This window comes from Aethalodelphis obliquidens, unplaced genomic scaffold, assembly GCF_003676395.1.
Source record: "Aethalodelphis obliquidens isolate GAN/ISIS:26980383/991018 unplaced genomic scaffold, ASM367639v1 scaffold3, whole genome shotgun sequence".
NCBI classification, from domain to species: Eukaryota; Metazoa; Chordata; class Mammalia; order Artiodactyla; family Delphinidae; genus Aethalodelphis; species Aethalodelphis obliquidens.
Window position 1 is genome coordinate 82,634,691 of NW_020837947.1, and position 17,280 is coordinate 82,651,970.

General features: G+C 36.8%; 1 protein-coding gene and 1 non-coding gene across 3 annotated transcripts in view; one reads left to right on the plus strand and one right to left on the minus strand.

Annotated features, from left to right (window-relative positions):
- Positions 1 to 17,280, minus strand: part of ADGRB3 (adhesion G protein-coupled receptor B3) — a 798,133-nt gene that overhangs the window by 254,395 nt on the left and 526,458 nt on the right. The gene's annotated exons all lie outside the window — the stretch shown is intronic.
- On the plus strand, positions 5,627 to 5,733 carry LOC113613318 (U6 spliceosomal RNA). Its single transcript, XR_003430172.1, has one exon. It is a non-coding gene; the product is annotated as a U6 spliceosomal RNA (small nuclear RNA).

The following is a 17,280-nucleotide window of genomic DNA, read 5'->3' on the forward strand; positions in this document are numbered from 1 at the left end:
AATAAATGAAAGAGAAACAAACAAAGAAAACAATAGAAAAGATCAATGAAACTAAAAGCTGGTTCTTTGAGAAGATAAACAAAATTGATAAAACTTTAGCCAGATTCATCAAGAAAGAAAGGGAGTGGGCTCAAATCAATAAAATAGGAAATGAAAAAGAAGTTACAATTGACACCACAGAAATACAAAGGATCATAAGAGACTACTACAAGGAACTATATGCCAATAAAATGGACAACCTGGAAGAAGTGGACAAATTCTTAGAAAAGTACAATGTCCCAAGACTGAACCAGAAAGAAATAGAAAATATAAACAGACCAATGACAAATACTTAAATTGAAACTGTGATTTAAAACTTCCAAGAAACAAAAGGCCAGGAGCAGTTGGCTTCACAGGTGAATTCATTCAAAGATTTAGAGAAGAGTTAACATATATCCTTCTGAAGCTATTCCAGAAAACTGCAGAGGAAGGAACACTCTCATACTCATTTGATGAGGCCACCATCACCCTGATACCAAAACCACACAAAGATACCACAAAAAAAGAAAATTACAGGTCAGTATCACTGATGAACATAGACACAAAAATTCTCAACAAAATACTAGCAAACCAAATCTAACAATACATTAAAAGGATCATACACGATGATCAAGAGGGATTTATCCCATGGATGCAAGGACTTTCCAATATCTGCAAATCAATCAGTGTGATACAACACATTAACAAATTGAAGAATAAAAACTATATGATCATCTCAGTAGATGCGGAAAAACTTTTGACAAAAGTAAACACCAATTTATGATAAAAAATCTTCAGAAAGTGGGCACAGAGGGAACCTACCTCAACATAATAAAGGCCATATATGACAAACCCACACCCAACATCATACTGTACAGTGAAAAGCTGAAAACATTTCCTCTAAGATCAGGAAAAAGTCAAGGATGTCCACTCTCACCACTTTTTTTCAACATAGTTTTGAAATTTCTAGAGATGGCAATCAGAGAAGTAAAAGAAATAAAAGGAATCCAATTGGAAAAGTGCAAGTAAAATTTCACTGTTTGCAGATGACATGATACTATACATAAAACTCTAGAAAATTCTAAAGATGCTACCAGAAAACTACTATGAATGAATTGATGTTGGAACATCAATGAATTTGTAAAGTTGCAGGATACAAAATTTATACACAGTAATCTGTTGCATTTCTATACACTATCAACAAAAGATCATAAGGAGAAATTAAGGAAACAATCTGATTTACCATCGTATCAAAAAGCATTAAATACCTAGGAATAAACATACCTAAGGAAGCAAAAGACCTGTAGTCCAAAAACTGTAAGACGCTGATGAAAAAAATCAGATGACACAAAGAGGTGGAAAAATATACTATGTTCTTGGATTGGAAGAATCAATATTGTCAATATGACTATACTACGTGAAGCAATCTGTAGATTGCTATACTACGTGAAGCAATCTACAGATTCAATGCAAATCCTATCAAATTACCAATGGTACTTTTTGCAGATCTAGAACAAAAATCAGAATTTGTATGGAAAACGGAGAATTTGTATGCAAAATGGAGCTGGAGGAATCAAGCCCCTGACTTCAGACTACACTATAAAGCTACAGTAATCACAAGAGTATGGTACTGGCACAAAGACAGACTTGTAGACCAATGGAACAGGAGAGCCCAGAAATAAACTCACACACCTATGGTCAATTCATCTATGACAATGGGGGCAAGAATATACAATGGAGAAAAGACAGTCACTTCAATAATGGTGCTGGGAAAACTGGACAGCTACATGTAAAAGAATGACATAGAACATTCTCTAACACCATACTCAGAAATAAACTCAAAATGGATTAAAGTCCTAAATGTTAAGACCAGATACTATAAAACTCTTAGAGGAAAACATAGGGAGAACACTGTTTGACATAAATCATAGCAACACCTTTTTGGATCCACCTCCTGGAGTAATGAAAATAAAAACAAAAATAAACAAATGGGACCTAATTAAAAGCTTTTGCATAGCAAAGGAAACCATAAACAAAACAAAAAGACAACCTACAGGATGGGAGAAAGTATTTGCAAATGATGTGATTGACAAGGGATTAATCTCCAAAATACACAAGCAAGTCATGCAACTCAATATCACAAAAACAAACAACCCAATCAAAAATGGGCAGAAGATATAAGTAGACACTTTTCCAAAGAAGATATACAGATGGCCAAAAGGCACATAAAAATATGCTCAACATCACTAATTACTAGAAAAATGCAAATCAAAATTACAATGAAGTATCACCTCACACTTGTCAGAGCGGCCATCATCAAAATGTCTACAAACAGTAAATGCTGGAGAGAGTGTGGAGAAAAGGGAACCCTCCTGCACTGTTGGTGGGAATGTAAATTGGTGCAACCACTATGGAGAACAGTATGGAAGTTGCTTAAAAAACTAATAATAGAACTACCATATGACACAGCAATCCCACTCCTAGGCACATATCCAGAGAAAACCATAATTCAAAAAGATACATGTACCCCAATGTTCATTGCAGCACTAATTACAATAGTGAAGACATTGAAACAACCTCAATGTCCATTGAGAGATGAATGCATAGAGAAGATGTGGTGTTTATATGCAATGGAATATTAACCATAAAAAATAATGAAATCATGCTGTTTGCAGCAACATGGATGGACCTAGAGATTATCATACTAAGTGAAGTCAAACAGAGAAAGACAAATATTATATGATATCATTTATATGTGAAATCTTAAAAAGATACAAATGAACATATTTACAAAACAGAAACAGACTCACAGATACAGAAAACAAACTTATGGTTACCAAAGGGGAAAGATGTGGGGAGAGGGCTAAATTAGGAATTTGGGATTAACGTCCACATGTCACTCAAAATAAAATAGGTAAACAACAAGGACCGACTGTATAGTGCAGGGAATTCTACTCAATATTCTGTAATAAGCTAGCTGGGAAAAGAATATGAAAAAGAATAGATAAATGTATCTATATGTAAGAACACATATATGTATATGTAAAACTGAATCATTTTGCTGTACACCTGAAACTACCACAACATTGTAAATCAACTCTATCCCAACATAAAATAAAAATTTAAAAAGTAAAGCATATGTGTGAATGATTTTTCAAATAGTCCCATTTAAATTTGTGTGCTTCAGCTGCAAACCACCACATGGACACTGTACTTGTTGCTATTACAAACTATGGACTGTATTCAAACTTCAATCTACTTTTTTCAACACCATTTGGTACTAGACGTAATGAGAATGTTCAGTGTCATCTCTCTACTCTGCTTTAAATATAATTTTCAATATTAACTTTCAGTACTCTACTGTTTGACCTCCATGATAATGCCACGATTTCTAATTAAATGCCTTATTCTGAAAGGCTATTGAGTTAAACACTATTCTTTTTTCTAATTTTAAGATAATTTATATTAGGTTTTAACCTTGAAATAATGGCTTTCTTCCAACATTTGAAATTCAGGGCTTCTTTTCAGAATATCACTCTGTTTTAATGGTTCTTAATTCTCATCTGGAGATTTTTCACAAAAAATATAATTATAAATTGGGGGAAAACTAGCAAATAACTATGTCTTATATCATTTGGAATTAAACAAAGATTAAAAACATGTTCAGAAACAGACTGAGAGAGGTCTCTAATGGGATTTGCTTGGTGGAAGAACTACTAAAGGATGTATCTCAAGCAGATGAAAATTGATACAATAGGAAGGACTGAATTTAGAAGGAAATAATGGGAAAAGCATTTGCTAATCATATGCAGGTAAAACTTAACAGGTATGACTTTTAGAACAAAAATAACAATGCATAAATTTGGAAAGTATAAACATAAGGTGGATATCAAAGCCTGGAAAAAAATAATGAATGTCAGGAGGGCACGACAGGAGTTAAAGAGTTCCAAATCTTTGTACTGTTCTGGAAAAGGGCTGAGATACTGATCCACACTGAACTCTGTTAAATCAAATTTATAAGTTAAAAATAATGGACAACCATTAGGTGAAATGAAACAGAATATATAACTTCTAAAACCAGAGAAGGGGAAAAAGGCATCACAAAGTCTCAAATTATCTAAAAGAAAGAAACAGAGGAGAAAAAGAAGTTGGGGGTGGGGTGGGACACTTCCAAATCTACTTTAGTCAATTTAGAATAGCACTCTCCCCTCCCTTGGAAGGGTGTTAATGTCAGTGGGTGATACGAGCATGTAAGAGGGCAAAAATGTGTTGAATGAATATGAGTTGTGAACTGGGTATGTTCAGGAAGCTAAGACAACACACAACAAGAATGATAACCAGGGCTTTCCAACCATCTGTCAGGTCAACTAATCTCTACAAAAACTGGTTAGAAATAATTAGGGTAGATTATTTACTGGGAAGGGAAAACTGGTAATGAGACAGAATCTGGGAAAGGTATTCAAGGAGAGGATTGACAGTGTATTTCTGCACCAAAAAGGATCCTTAGTGGACATTTCCTTTTCTGATTTTGTACAATATAAAGACTCAGTGGATAGTAAAAATCATCAACAGCTGTAGTCCAGTGAAATAATTCTCCTAGCATCTCACCTGAACACATGTCTGGTTTGATTCACATGGGACCACGATTGGGAGGCTGAGAGATTAGGGTGAATGTAACACAGGAAGAAATAATCTAACCACAAGTGCATATCTATTTAAAAATAAAGCTTTTTTATTTAAAATTTTCAATGTGTGATACTTTTCCCAGCCCACCAATAATGTTTTCACAGGCTTTTTCTGTTCAATATTCTCTTCTTCCAATATTCCTTCCCCCCTCACCTCAAGCAGGCTCTTTTAATTATTTTCTCCTATTTGCACCATGAAATCCTGCACTTGGGCTAATTTCCTTCTTCACTGTTTTTTATCCCCTATTCTTTCTTTGATGTTACTCTCCAACTTCCTTATTCTACACTTTTCTCTTTCACTTTTGTTTTCATCCCATCTGCATTATCTACATTTTTTAAAGAAATTCTGTTAGGTTCCAGAGGAGTTTATTTAATTCTACACACATGCACTGAATTCTTAACTCCACTAGTTGATACTATAAGGTAGAACTCAAGAGCTGCCTAGGTTCAGATTTTTGTTACCTTACATACTTGTTGTATGGGTTTGGCCAAATCACATTTGTATTTCAGATTAACTTCAGGTTAACTCAACTGTAAAGTAAAGATAATAGTAATACTTATTTCATTAAGTTCTGAAGATTAAATAAATTAATGCATGTAAAGAGTGTAAATGAGTGCCTGACATACAGTCAGCATTTTATAAATGCTATCTATCATTATGCTTTATGCACTGTGTTAGTCTCTAGGCAGATGGACGGTTCATAGATCCGTGTTCATAAGGAATTTATGGTCTAGTGGTGTTCCAGCAAGTTAAATTATCTACCCTAGGAGGAGGCTGGCGGAAACAAGCTCTACATGGAAAAAGAATTCATAAACTATAAAGAACTGGTCTTGCATGTTCACTGCATCATTATTCACAACAGCCAACATAGGGAAGCAGCCTAAGTGTCCACCAGTGGAAGAATGGATAAAGAAGATATGGAGTGCTTGCTTTGGCAGCACATGTACTAAAACTGGACTGATACAGAAGAGATTAGCATGGCCCCTATGTGAGGATGACACACAAACTTGTGAAGCGTTCCATACTTTTATGACACATTAAACAAAATGGACTTAATTGATATTTATAGGACATTCCATCCAAAAACAACAGAATACACTTTCTTCTCAAGTGCTCCTGGAACATTCTCAATAATAGGTCATATCTTGGGTCACAAATCAACCCTTGGTAAATTTAAGAAAATTGAAATTGTATCAAGTATCTTTGCCAACCACAATGCTATAAGACTAGATATCAATTACAGGAAAAAATCTGTAAAATACAAACACATGGAGGCTAAACAATACACTACTAAATAACCAAGAGATCACTGAAGAAATCAAAGAGGAAATCAAAACAAACCTTGAAACAAATGACAATGAAAACACGACGACCCAAAACCTATGGGAGCAGCAAAAGCAGTTCTAAGAGGGAAGTTTACAGCAATACAATCCTACCTCAAGAAACAAGAAACATCTCAAATAAACAACCTAACCTTACACCTAAAGCAATCAGAGAAAGAAGAACAAAAATCCCCCAAAGTTAGCAGAAGGAAAGAAATCATAAAGATCAGATCAGAAATAAATGAAAAAGAAATGAAGGAAATGATAGCAAAGATCAATAAAACTAAAGGCTGTTTCTTTGAGAAGATAAAAAAAATTGATAAACCACAAGTCAGACTCATCAAGAAAAAAAGGGAGAAGACTCAAATCAACAGAATTAGAAATGAAAAAAGAGAAGTAACAAACTGCAGAAATACAAAGAATCATAAGAGATTACTACAAGCAACTCTATGCCAATAAAATGGACAATATGAAAGAAATCGAGAAAAACCTTTCCAGACTGAACCAGGAAGAAATAGAAAATATAAAGAGACCGATGACAAGCACTGAAATTGAAACTGTGATTAAAAATCTTCCAACAAACAAAAGCCCAGGACCAGATGGCTTCACAGGTGAATTCTATCAAACATTTAGAGAAGAGCTAACACCTATCCTTCTCAAATTCTTCCAAAATATAGCAGAGGGAGGAACACTCCCGAACTCATTCTATGAGTCCACCATCACCCTGATACCAAAACCAGACAAAGACGTCACAAAAAAAGAAAAATACAGGCCATTTTCACTGATGAACATAGCTGCAAAAATCCTCAATAAAATACAAGCAAACAGAATCCAACAGCACATTAAAAGGATCATACCACATGATCAAGTGAGGTTTATTGCAGGAATGCAAGGATTCTTCAATATATGCAAATCAATCTATGTGATACACCATATTAACAAACTGAAGGATAAAAACCATATGGTAATCTCAATACATGCAGGAAAAGTTTTCGACAAAATTCAACACCCATTTATGATAAAAACTCTCCAGAAAGTAGGCGCAGAGGGAGCTTACCCAAACATATTAAAGGCCATATATGACAAACCCACAGCCAACATCGTTCTCAATGGTGAAAAACTAAAACCATTTCCTCTAAAATCAGGAACAAACAAGGATGCTCACTCTCACCACTTTTATTTAACACAGTTTTGGAAATTTTAGTTACAGCAATCAGAGAAGAAAAATAAATAAAAGGAATCCAAATCAGAAAAGAAGTAAAACTGTCACTGTTTGCAGGTGACATGATACTATACATAGAGAATCTAAAGATGCTAGCAGAAAACTATTAGAGCTAATCAATGAATTTGGTAAAGTAGCAGGATACAAAATTAATACACAGAAATCTCTTGCATTCCTATACACTAATGATGCAAAATCTGAAAGAGAAATTAAGGAAACACTCCCATTTACTGTTGCAACAAAAAGAATAAAATACCTAGGAATAAACCTACCTAAGGAGACAAAAGACCTGTATGCAGAAAACTATAAGACACTGATGAAAGAAATTAAAGACGATACAAACAGATGGAGAGATATACCATGTTCTTGGGTTGCAAGAATCAACATTGTGAAAATGACTATATTACCCAAAGCAATCTACAGGTTCAATGTAATCCCTATCTAACTGCCAATGACATTTTTCACAGAACTAGAACAAAAAAACTCACAACTTGTATGGAAACACAAAAGACCCCCAATAGCCAAAGCAATCTTGAGAAAGAAAACGGAGCTGGAGGAATCAGGCTCCCTGACTTCAGACTATACTACAAAGCTACAGTAATCAAGACAGTATGGTACTGGCACAAAAAACAGAAAGATAGATCAATGGAACAGGATAGAAAGCCCAGAGATAAACCCATACACACATGGTCACCTTATTTTTGATAAAGGAGGCAAGAATATACAATGGAGAAAAGACAGCCTCTTCAATAAATGGTGCTGGGAAAACTGGACAGCTACATGTAAAAGAATGAAATTAGAACATTCTCTAACACCATACACAAAAATAAACTCAAGATGGATTAAAGACCTAAAGGTAAGACTGGACACTATGAAACTCTTAGAGGAAAACATAGGAAGAACACTCTCTGACATAAATCACAGCAAGATCCTTTTTGACCCACCTCCTAGAGAAATGGAAATAAAAACAAAAACAAACAAATGGGATCTAATGAAACTTCAAAGCTTTTGCACAGCAAAGGAAAATATAAACAAGATGAAAAGACAACACTCAAAATGGGAGAACGTATTTGCAAATGAAGCAACTGACAGAGGATTAATCTCCAAAATTTACAAGAAGCTCATGCAGTTCAATATGAAAAAAACAAACAATCCAATCCAAAAATGGGCAGAAGACCTAAATCGACTTTCTCCAAAGAAGATATACAGATTGCCAACAAACACATGAAAGGATGCTCAACATCACTATTCATTAGAGAAATGAAAATCAAAACTACAGTGAGGTACCACTAGTCAGAATGGGCATCATCAAAAAATCTACAAACAGTAAATCCTGGAAAGGGTGTGGGGAAAAGGGAACCCTCTTGCACTGTTAGTGGGAATGTAAATTGATACAGCCACTATGGAGAACAGTATGGAGGTTTCTTAAAAAACTAAAAATAGAACTACCATATGACCCAGAAATCCCACTACTGGGCAGATACCCTGAAAAAACCATAATTCAAAAAGAGACATATACCACAATGTTCACTGCAGCACTATTTACAATATCCAGGTAATGGAAGCAACCTAAGTGTCCATCGACAGATGAATGGACAAAGAAGATGTGGCACATACATACAATGGAATATTACTTAGTCATAGAAAGAAACAAAGCTGAGTTATTTGTAGTGAGGTGGATGGACCTAGAGACTGTCATACAGAGTGAATTAAGTCAGAAAGAGAAAAACAAATCCCGTATGCTAACACATATATATGGAATCTAAAAAAAAGGGTTCTGAAGAACCTAGGGGCAGGGCAGGAATAAAGATGCAGATGCAGAGAATAGACTTGAGGACACAGGGAGGGGGAAGGGGAAGTTTGGACAAAGTGAGAGAGTGGCATGGACATATATACACTACCAAATGTAGAATAGATAGCTAGTGGGAAGCAGCCACATAGCACAGGGCAATTAGCTCAGTGCTTTGTGACCACCTAGAGGGGTGGGATAGGGAGGGTGGGAGGGAGATGCAAGAGGGGAGACATATGGGGATATATGTATATGTATAACTGATTCACTTTGTTATAAAGCAGAAACTAACACAGCATTGTAAAGCAATTATACTCCAATAAAGATGTTAAAATAAAAAATAAATTTAAAAAAGAAGATATCTAGTATTACTCAATCACGAGAAATAACAAAATCCTGTCATTTATGACAACGTGAATGGCTCTTGAGTGCACAATACTAAGTGAAATAAGTCAGGCAGAGAAGGACAAATACTATATGGTATGACTTACATATGGAATCTAGAAAAGCCGAGCTCATGGAAACAGAGAGTACAGTGGTGGTTACTAAGGGTGGGTGGCAGGAGAAATGAAGAGATGATGGTCAAAGGGTACAAACTTCCAACTAGAAGATGAATTCCTTCCGGGGATCTATGGATAGCATTATGATTAAAGATAACAATACTGTACTACATACTTGAAAGTCTCTGAGAGGTTAGATCTGAAATGTTCTTACAACAACAAAAAGGTAATTATATGATGTGACGGAGTTGTTAGCTAACACTACAGTGGTAACCATATTGCAATGCATGTGTATCAAATCAACACGCTGTACACCTTCAACTTACATGACCTTATATATCAGGTATATCCCAATAAATTGGGGGGGAAAGGACTTAGATGAGACCCATTGACTCTGCAAATTCAGCAACCCAGAGTAGGAGGGTACCTCAGGTTTATCCTTACATTTTTATGAAAGTCAAGTATTGTAAAGCAATAAGAATCATGGAATTATGATTAATGTGAAATTGGGATAGTAAGGCCCCTACATGGGATTAACTAAGTTCTTTGAAGATAGTCTGAAAATAAATAATTTAAACAGCATCAAAGTTACACACTGAAAAAAGGTGAAAGGAGAAAGTAGCACCATTCCATTTACATTTTTATTGTGTGGCTTGTTGAGAAAGCACTAAATATAGATTGCTTGGCTTCAAGCCTGGATCAATGATTCTTGGAGCTTTTTTTTTTCTTTTTTCCTTTGGGGAAGAGGGGTGTATATCTGCTATGTGATTCACCAAAGAGCAGAAATAGACTTTGGAAGAAATTCCAAATAGTAATTCCAGTTACTATCCATTAAAGGCAAAGAAGGAACATTTTAAATGATCAGTATTATCCCTGTAGAATAAATCATTGTCTTCAACTCATGGACTACAGGATCCCCTAACAGCTTGCTTCATTTAAACGGAGGCTTTACATTTTAATAAATTACTCTAAGCTGTGGATTTTGTCATTTTGGCTTTGGGGAATGAAGTCTTTAAGTAAAACTGCGATGTGGCAAATTTACCGAAATACGTTTGACTTTCAAATAAAGGGAGAGCTCTTAGATACTTTTTCTTGTGAACAGACAGGTGACAGTGAGGATAAGCAGACGTGTCTTAAATACTGATGATAAGCACACACAGTGTTCACAGGGGCTGGCACTTTTCATAGATTGGGGGCAGCCCTGCTACAATGTCTCACTGGAAATAGAGTAACTGGATTTTTTTTAATGGAGAATGTGTCCATATGTGAACACATTGTGCTGACTCTTAACGTGTGATTTCCTTTCTCTGTAGGGAGACAGCTCTAGTATCTCTTTAGGGGGTGGGCATGAAGGAGACTTTCAAAGGCACTTGTGTCCAAATGCCATGCCAGAAGAAACACTGTTACCTTGGTTGTAATCTTGCTGTGTGGGCCCTTGCCTCACATAAATTCCTGGGCACTGGAGCACTCCTGGAGCAAAATTTTAACATTTGGAATTTGGTAGAAACTGATACCAAGGTGTTCACAGTATCAAGAATTTTTGGAAAAAGAAATCACACCTAATATATGAGGTTGATATATTCTGGAATAAAATATGTTCTGTAGTGCGAGCAAAGAAAGGAAGAAAGGTTAAGTTTTTTGAATACTAACCATGATTCAGCTGTTTTTTACACATTGAATTTAATACTCTGAGTAGTTTTTATTATATCCTCATTTTTATAACAGAGGGAAAGTAAGACGCACAGGGCTAAGTGATATGGGTCAAGTCACCCCGTGATTAAGTAGAAACTGGATTAGAAGCTACATTTGTAGTTTCAAACCTAGAAAGAACCAGACAATCCCACACTCACTTGATGGTTACAGAAAGAATTGCAATGACTGACTTCGTGTATCTGAAGATATCAGGAAAATTTTCTAACACAGCAGAGTCTACTCATGTTCAAGAATGAGAAGACAGGAAACCACACGTAAGCAACATGAATTACAACAGCAGTCATTTCTTTTAGGATAAAGAAGAAAACAAAAATTATGGAAGTCTCCAGTTAGATGTAAGTATCAGTACTTAATTTCCAAAAGAAATACACTATGTGGTTTAAAAAATATGCTTTCTCTTAGTATTTTCAAAGCAACATTGCCTATCAAGACTTGAATATGATGACGAAGGTGGTAATTACCATGGAACAAAAAGCACATAGCAAAATTTAATGGCAGATTTAGACGTTAACTGATATTAAGGCCTCAAACCTCAAAAACAATTTCGTGTAGTTTATGGGTCAGACTGACCTGTACAGGATCAATTTTGACAGGAGTCAGAAATCAGAAATAGACTTATAAAGGGACAGAACATAGCTTAGGCACTGTCATGATAGAGAGAAACATGTAATTTTGAACCAGAGATTTGCAGACTGCTATGCACTTTTCATAAAACATGGTGAAAAATCCAGTTTGAAAATTGCAATTTAGGAATACCATCTTCACTGACAAATAACTCAAATATGAAGGCAAGAATTATAAAGTTTGGTTTGTTTCAAATTCATGTCAGCCAAGACATAAGCAAACAGACATTAATATGAGGATGTCAAGAAGGAAATGATCCCAGAAATATTGTGTTACCCTTTTCCCTTCAGTGCTGAATCAAGTCATATTTACTGACTGTAAAATATGTTAAGGCAGAACCTGGTGCAAAGTCTAAGTAGAAATAATAATAAACAAAATGTGTCTTAGTGGGCTTGTAGTAAATGTTTTAATGCCATTTCTAAGCTTCAGTCTTCAGGATTGAGATTGGGAAGAGGCATCGCAGTTTCTAACCTCCTTTCCAGTTTGTAAAGGTATGAGGCAGATGGTTTGGGGCATACCATGAGTGACTTGGGATGATTCCGTGTGATAACTACATTTGGACCTCAGAGATTGCTGGAACATTAATGAACGGCCATTATGGTACCTAAACCCAATTTCAGAGGGAGACACATTTGGATATTTTATCTCTTAGCACAGAAACACAATTACTATCTAATTAGTGATAAATTAGGTATTTTTATTAGACAATGTTTGTAAAGCACCTTACTATAATGTACATTACTGGGTATGAAGAGCTCAAAATGATACAGTCAACATTCAGCTATGGGTGGACATGAAACTCCTTTCTGTATTTATTTTAGAATTGTTCTTGGTTTTCTTCAACATGGTCCCAGTCTCAGTCAGTAGTGATTTGATAAATGTTCTCCAGCCCTACAGTTTTCTCAGTAACTTCCAGATTAAAACTTAGTATCCTTTGGGTGAATACAATCATAGTCAAACATTTCCATGACCTCTTTTCCCTTTCAACTCTCTTCCCAAACTCCCTTTCCTCCTACTCTCAAACCTGACTTAAATCTGTGTCAGAAAAGACCAAAGAATATTTGCACAGAAGGAGCCTGTGAACAAATTCGTGACAGGCTATGACTCCGGTTTGGGTCACTTCTCTGTTGGTCAGTCCTCACCTTGTCTGTCCAATGAATACATCCAGCTTTGGACTCCATGGGTGGCCTGTTTGATGGTTTGGGGGAATCCAGCTAAGTGACCATCTACGGTCTCCTGATCTCATGCATCTCCCTGAAAAACAGTCACCTCTAATGCACAGTCTATCCCCCTGCCTTCACAGGGTCTTCTGCCTCACTGGGTGGGACGTGGGAGTCCCTTCCTTGGTCATCTTCAGGCCCATTAAAAATTACAGAATTCCCATCCTGTTCATTTTGACTTTGCAGGAACCTGAGGGAAGAATGATTTTTGACCTTTCCTTTAATTAATTAATTATTTTTTTAATAGATATTTATTGGAGTATAATTGCTTCACAGTACCATGTTAGTTTCTGTTGCACAACAAATCCAATCAGCCATATACATACACATGTCCCCATATCCCCTCCCTCTTGTGTCTCCCTCCCATCCTCCCTATCCCACCCCTCTAGGTCATCGCAAAACACGGAGCAGATCTCCCTGTGCTATGCAGCTGCTTCCCACCAGCCAACTATTTTACAATCGGTAGTGTATGTATGTCGATGCTACTCTCACTTCACCCCAGCTTCACCCTCCCAGCCCATGTCCTCAAGTCCATTCTCTATGTCTACCTCTTTATTCCTGCCCTGCAACTAGGTTTATCAGTACCATTTTTTTTTTTTAGATACCATATATATGCGTTAGCATATGATATTTGTTTTCTCTTTCTGACTTACTTTACTCTGTATGACAGACTCTAGGTCCATCCACCTCACTACAAAAAACTCAATTTCGTTTCTTTTTATGGCTGAGTAATATTCCATTGTATATATGTGCCACATTTTCTTTATCCATTCATCTATCGATGGACATTTAGGTTGCTTCCATGTCCTGGCTATTCTAAATAGTGCTGCAATGAACATTGGGGTGCATGTGTCTTTTTGAATTATGGTTTCCTCAGGGTATATGCCCAGTAGTGGGATTTCTGGGTCATATGGTAATTCTATTTTTAGTTTTTTAAGGAATCTCCATACTGTTCTCCATAGTGGTTGTATCACCTAATTTATTTTACAACTCTCTAATCTCTCTACAGCCCTTTGATGGTGTTGAAGAGTGGAGTAATAAGAAACAAGGTACATCCTAGCCAGGGAACTGGGTGCTAATCCCCCTTGTGAGTTGAAATCCTGAAATGTGGGAGGGAGACACATCCACAGGTGGGAACGGGGAAGACTAATGACCTCGCTTCTTCTCCCCACACACTGTCCTCAAAAGTTCCTCTCCTCCCTCCAGCCTCTGACCCAATCTCACCTCGCTACACTCATCCCTAGTATCTTCCTGAAGGCAAACTCCAGTGAATCCACTTGGCCTCATGTTCACCTGGGGAAGAAGAGAGTCTGGTCCGAGGGTATTAAGGTTCTTTAATTTAGGAGCTGAAGAGTTAACCACTATGGTTGTCAGCTTGGAGATCCCACTACGTAATCCGGCAAGCTCATCTTAGGGTTGACAGGGTCAATCTCTAAAGGAAGAGAAGGAAGGGAAGTTCTTGATGATATGGCCTCCCTGTGTTAAAAACTACTATGTTAGCCCTTAGACCTAAGCCACTCAAAATCCATAGTCAGAAATATGAGCTGGGGAGTGCAAACTAAAAGATGTGGACTTGACTTGTGTTCCCAAATGTGGGACAGAGCACAAGCTTTTCATCGCTTTGCTGCTTCCCCAATTCACTGAAATGACATCAAATATATTTTTAAGATAAGTCCCAAGGTCCAAGTAGAAATTTTGAGACCCTGGATGCAGATGGAATGAGACTGGAAGAGAAACCAGAGTAGAGCCAACTTCCTTCAAGGTGAGAGGTGAGCATTGTTGTTTTCAAAGAAGTGCTGGAGAACTTTCAGAGTCACTAAAGGAATTAAATGAAGAGGAGTTAGTCAGGTGCCCTCCTCCTGTTTAGATGCACATAGACTAATTGAGTTAAAGCTTGAGAAGTCTCCAAAGAAAGTGCTTGATCTGTCTGGGGAGGGCTCCAAATACCGATTTGGGAGCTGAAGAAAGAATCAGAGTGGAGGATAGGGGGAATCTAGACTCCCACAAACGATACAGAAGAAGGGCTCACACAAGGGAAGGCAGCGCTGTCCAAGAGGGAAGTTAAGCTGGGAATTGCTTGGTCTGCCTGCTTGTTCCCTGCCCATGTGCCCTCAGAGGAAGCCTGCCTTCTACAGACCTCTGCCTGGTAATGTGGACCCTGCAAGGAGCCCTTGCAGCCAAGGGGAGACTACCCATGGGATTCTCCCATGTCAGATGTATAGATACAAACAAAACACAAACAAACCATGTATTTAGTCCACTAATATGGACTGACAACTGAGCATCTCAAGGCTTCTGAAGAAAACCAATGGCAAAAAGAAAAATACCAGGAAGTAGATAGAGAATGGCAGACTCTAGAGGAAATAGAAACAATTAGGGGAAGAAAATAATTTCACATTTTTCTAATTGTTATCCTCAGGGAGATTTGATAGCATATTGCATACATGGACAAAGAATAGGCTGTTCTGTAGAAAGAATGAGTCAAAAAGTGAGAAAACATCCTTGGAAATTGAAATTATAATTGCCTTAAATTAAAAAAAAAATATCAAAAGAACTACTCAATGATAGAGTGAAGATACTGAATGCTGAATTAGTGACCTGGAAGATAAAGAGCTAACATTAGTTTTTCATTTGCTATGAACTCATTTACCCCACATAACATTCCTACAAGGTAGGTACCATTGTTATTACCCTCATTTTATGGATGGAGACTCACAGACAACACAGAGATTAAGTAATTAGCCAAAGGTCATACAGCAAGTAAGTGGCAAGGACAAAATTCTAACTGTGGCAGTCTGTAGTGTAGAAAAAGATAAATATATGGAAATTAAAGGGAGAAAAGTTAAGAGATGTGGGAAGATCTAGAAAATCCATCATCCTTCTTATAGGAATGTTAGAAAGGATGAGGAAATAATCTAAGAAATAATAGAAGAAATTTTCATGGTGTTGAAGAAAGATTAGAATCTAGAGCTACATGAAAACAACTTTTGGAAAAAAAGAAAAAAAACCCACTTGGACACAAATTCTATGTAAAATACAAAGATGATTAGAAATACTAAACATTATGGAGAGTTTAAACTATCGTCTATGAAAAAACACAAACCAGAGTCCCATGCAATGCTACCTGGTGGGGGTCAGTGGTGACTCCAAAGTTTGTAGGGAGGATGACTTAATCCCGTAAGCTTATTTCTAGGCAAGCTCTCAATCAAATGAAAATGCAAAAGGAAGAGATCTTTGGATGGAAGCCAGATCACATAAGTCCTCTGCCCCAACTCTCCAGTTTCTATTTCACGCCAAGTAATTCAGTCCTGACAAAGGCCCACAAGACTTTCTATATTTTGCATCTTGTTGTCTCCATCTCTGAAATTGCTGTCACTCCTCTCTGGTCATACTGGCCACCTTGCTGATCCTAGATGTGCTCCAACTCCAGGCCTTTGCAGCCCCTCTTCTGATGAATCTCTTCCCCAAATATCCACCCAGCTCACTCCTTCACACCCATGAGGTTTAGACTCAGCTGTCACCTGAGGGACTCCTTCCTTAGGAACTCTACGTAGAATTCCCTTCCTCTCACCTCCCCATTATCTATAGCCTTCTCCCTGTTTTATCTTTCTTCATAGTGTTTATGACATAGCCTGTGTAGCATATTCTGTAATTTGCTGATCGTATTTATTGTTTGCCTCCTTCCACTGGAATATAACTTCCAGATGTGTGTCTATTTAGTGCACCGTTGTATCTCAGGCATCCAGAACAGTACCAGACACACAGAAGATCTTCAACATACTTTTGGTGAATGAATGTTGAACACTCTGCAAGAATATGATTAGAGAATTTCAGAGGTAGGAAATAAAAGTTTCCAAAACAGGCAGATGAGTATTGACTTAAATTGTACTTATATGACACAAGACTTTTAAAATTACCTTATTATTTAATCCTGTTATATTACCTTCACTCTCTACTGAATGTAAAAAAATACAAAATGGTAGTTAATTTTTAATTTCCCAGCCTAGTGATGTTCGTCTATGCTCTGAAAATGTATTCATTTCTATGTAGACCATAATAGCTCCTCAATCAGAAACCTAGAATAAGGAAGACTACCATGACTAACTATTAGGTGACACTTGGAAATCAAAATGGCAGAACCAAGCTGGTTTCAAACATACATATATAGTTTTGCTAAACCACTGCC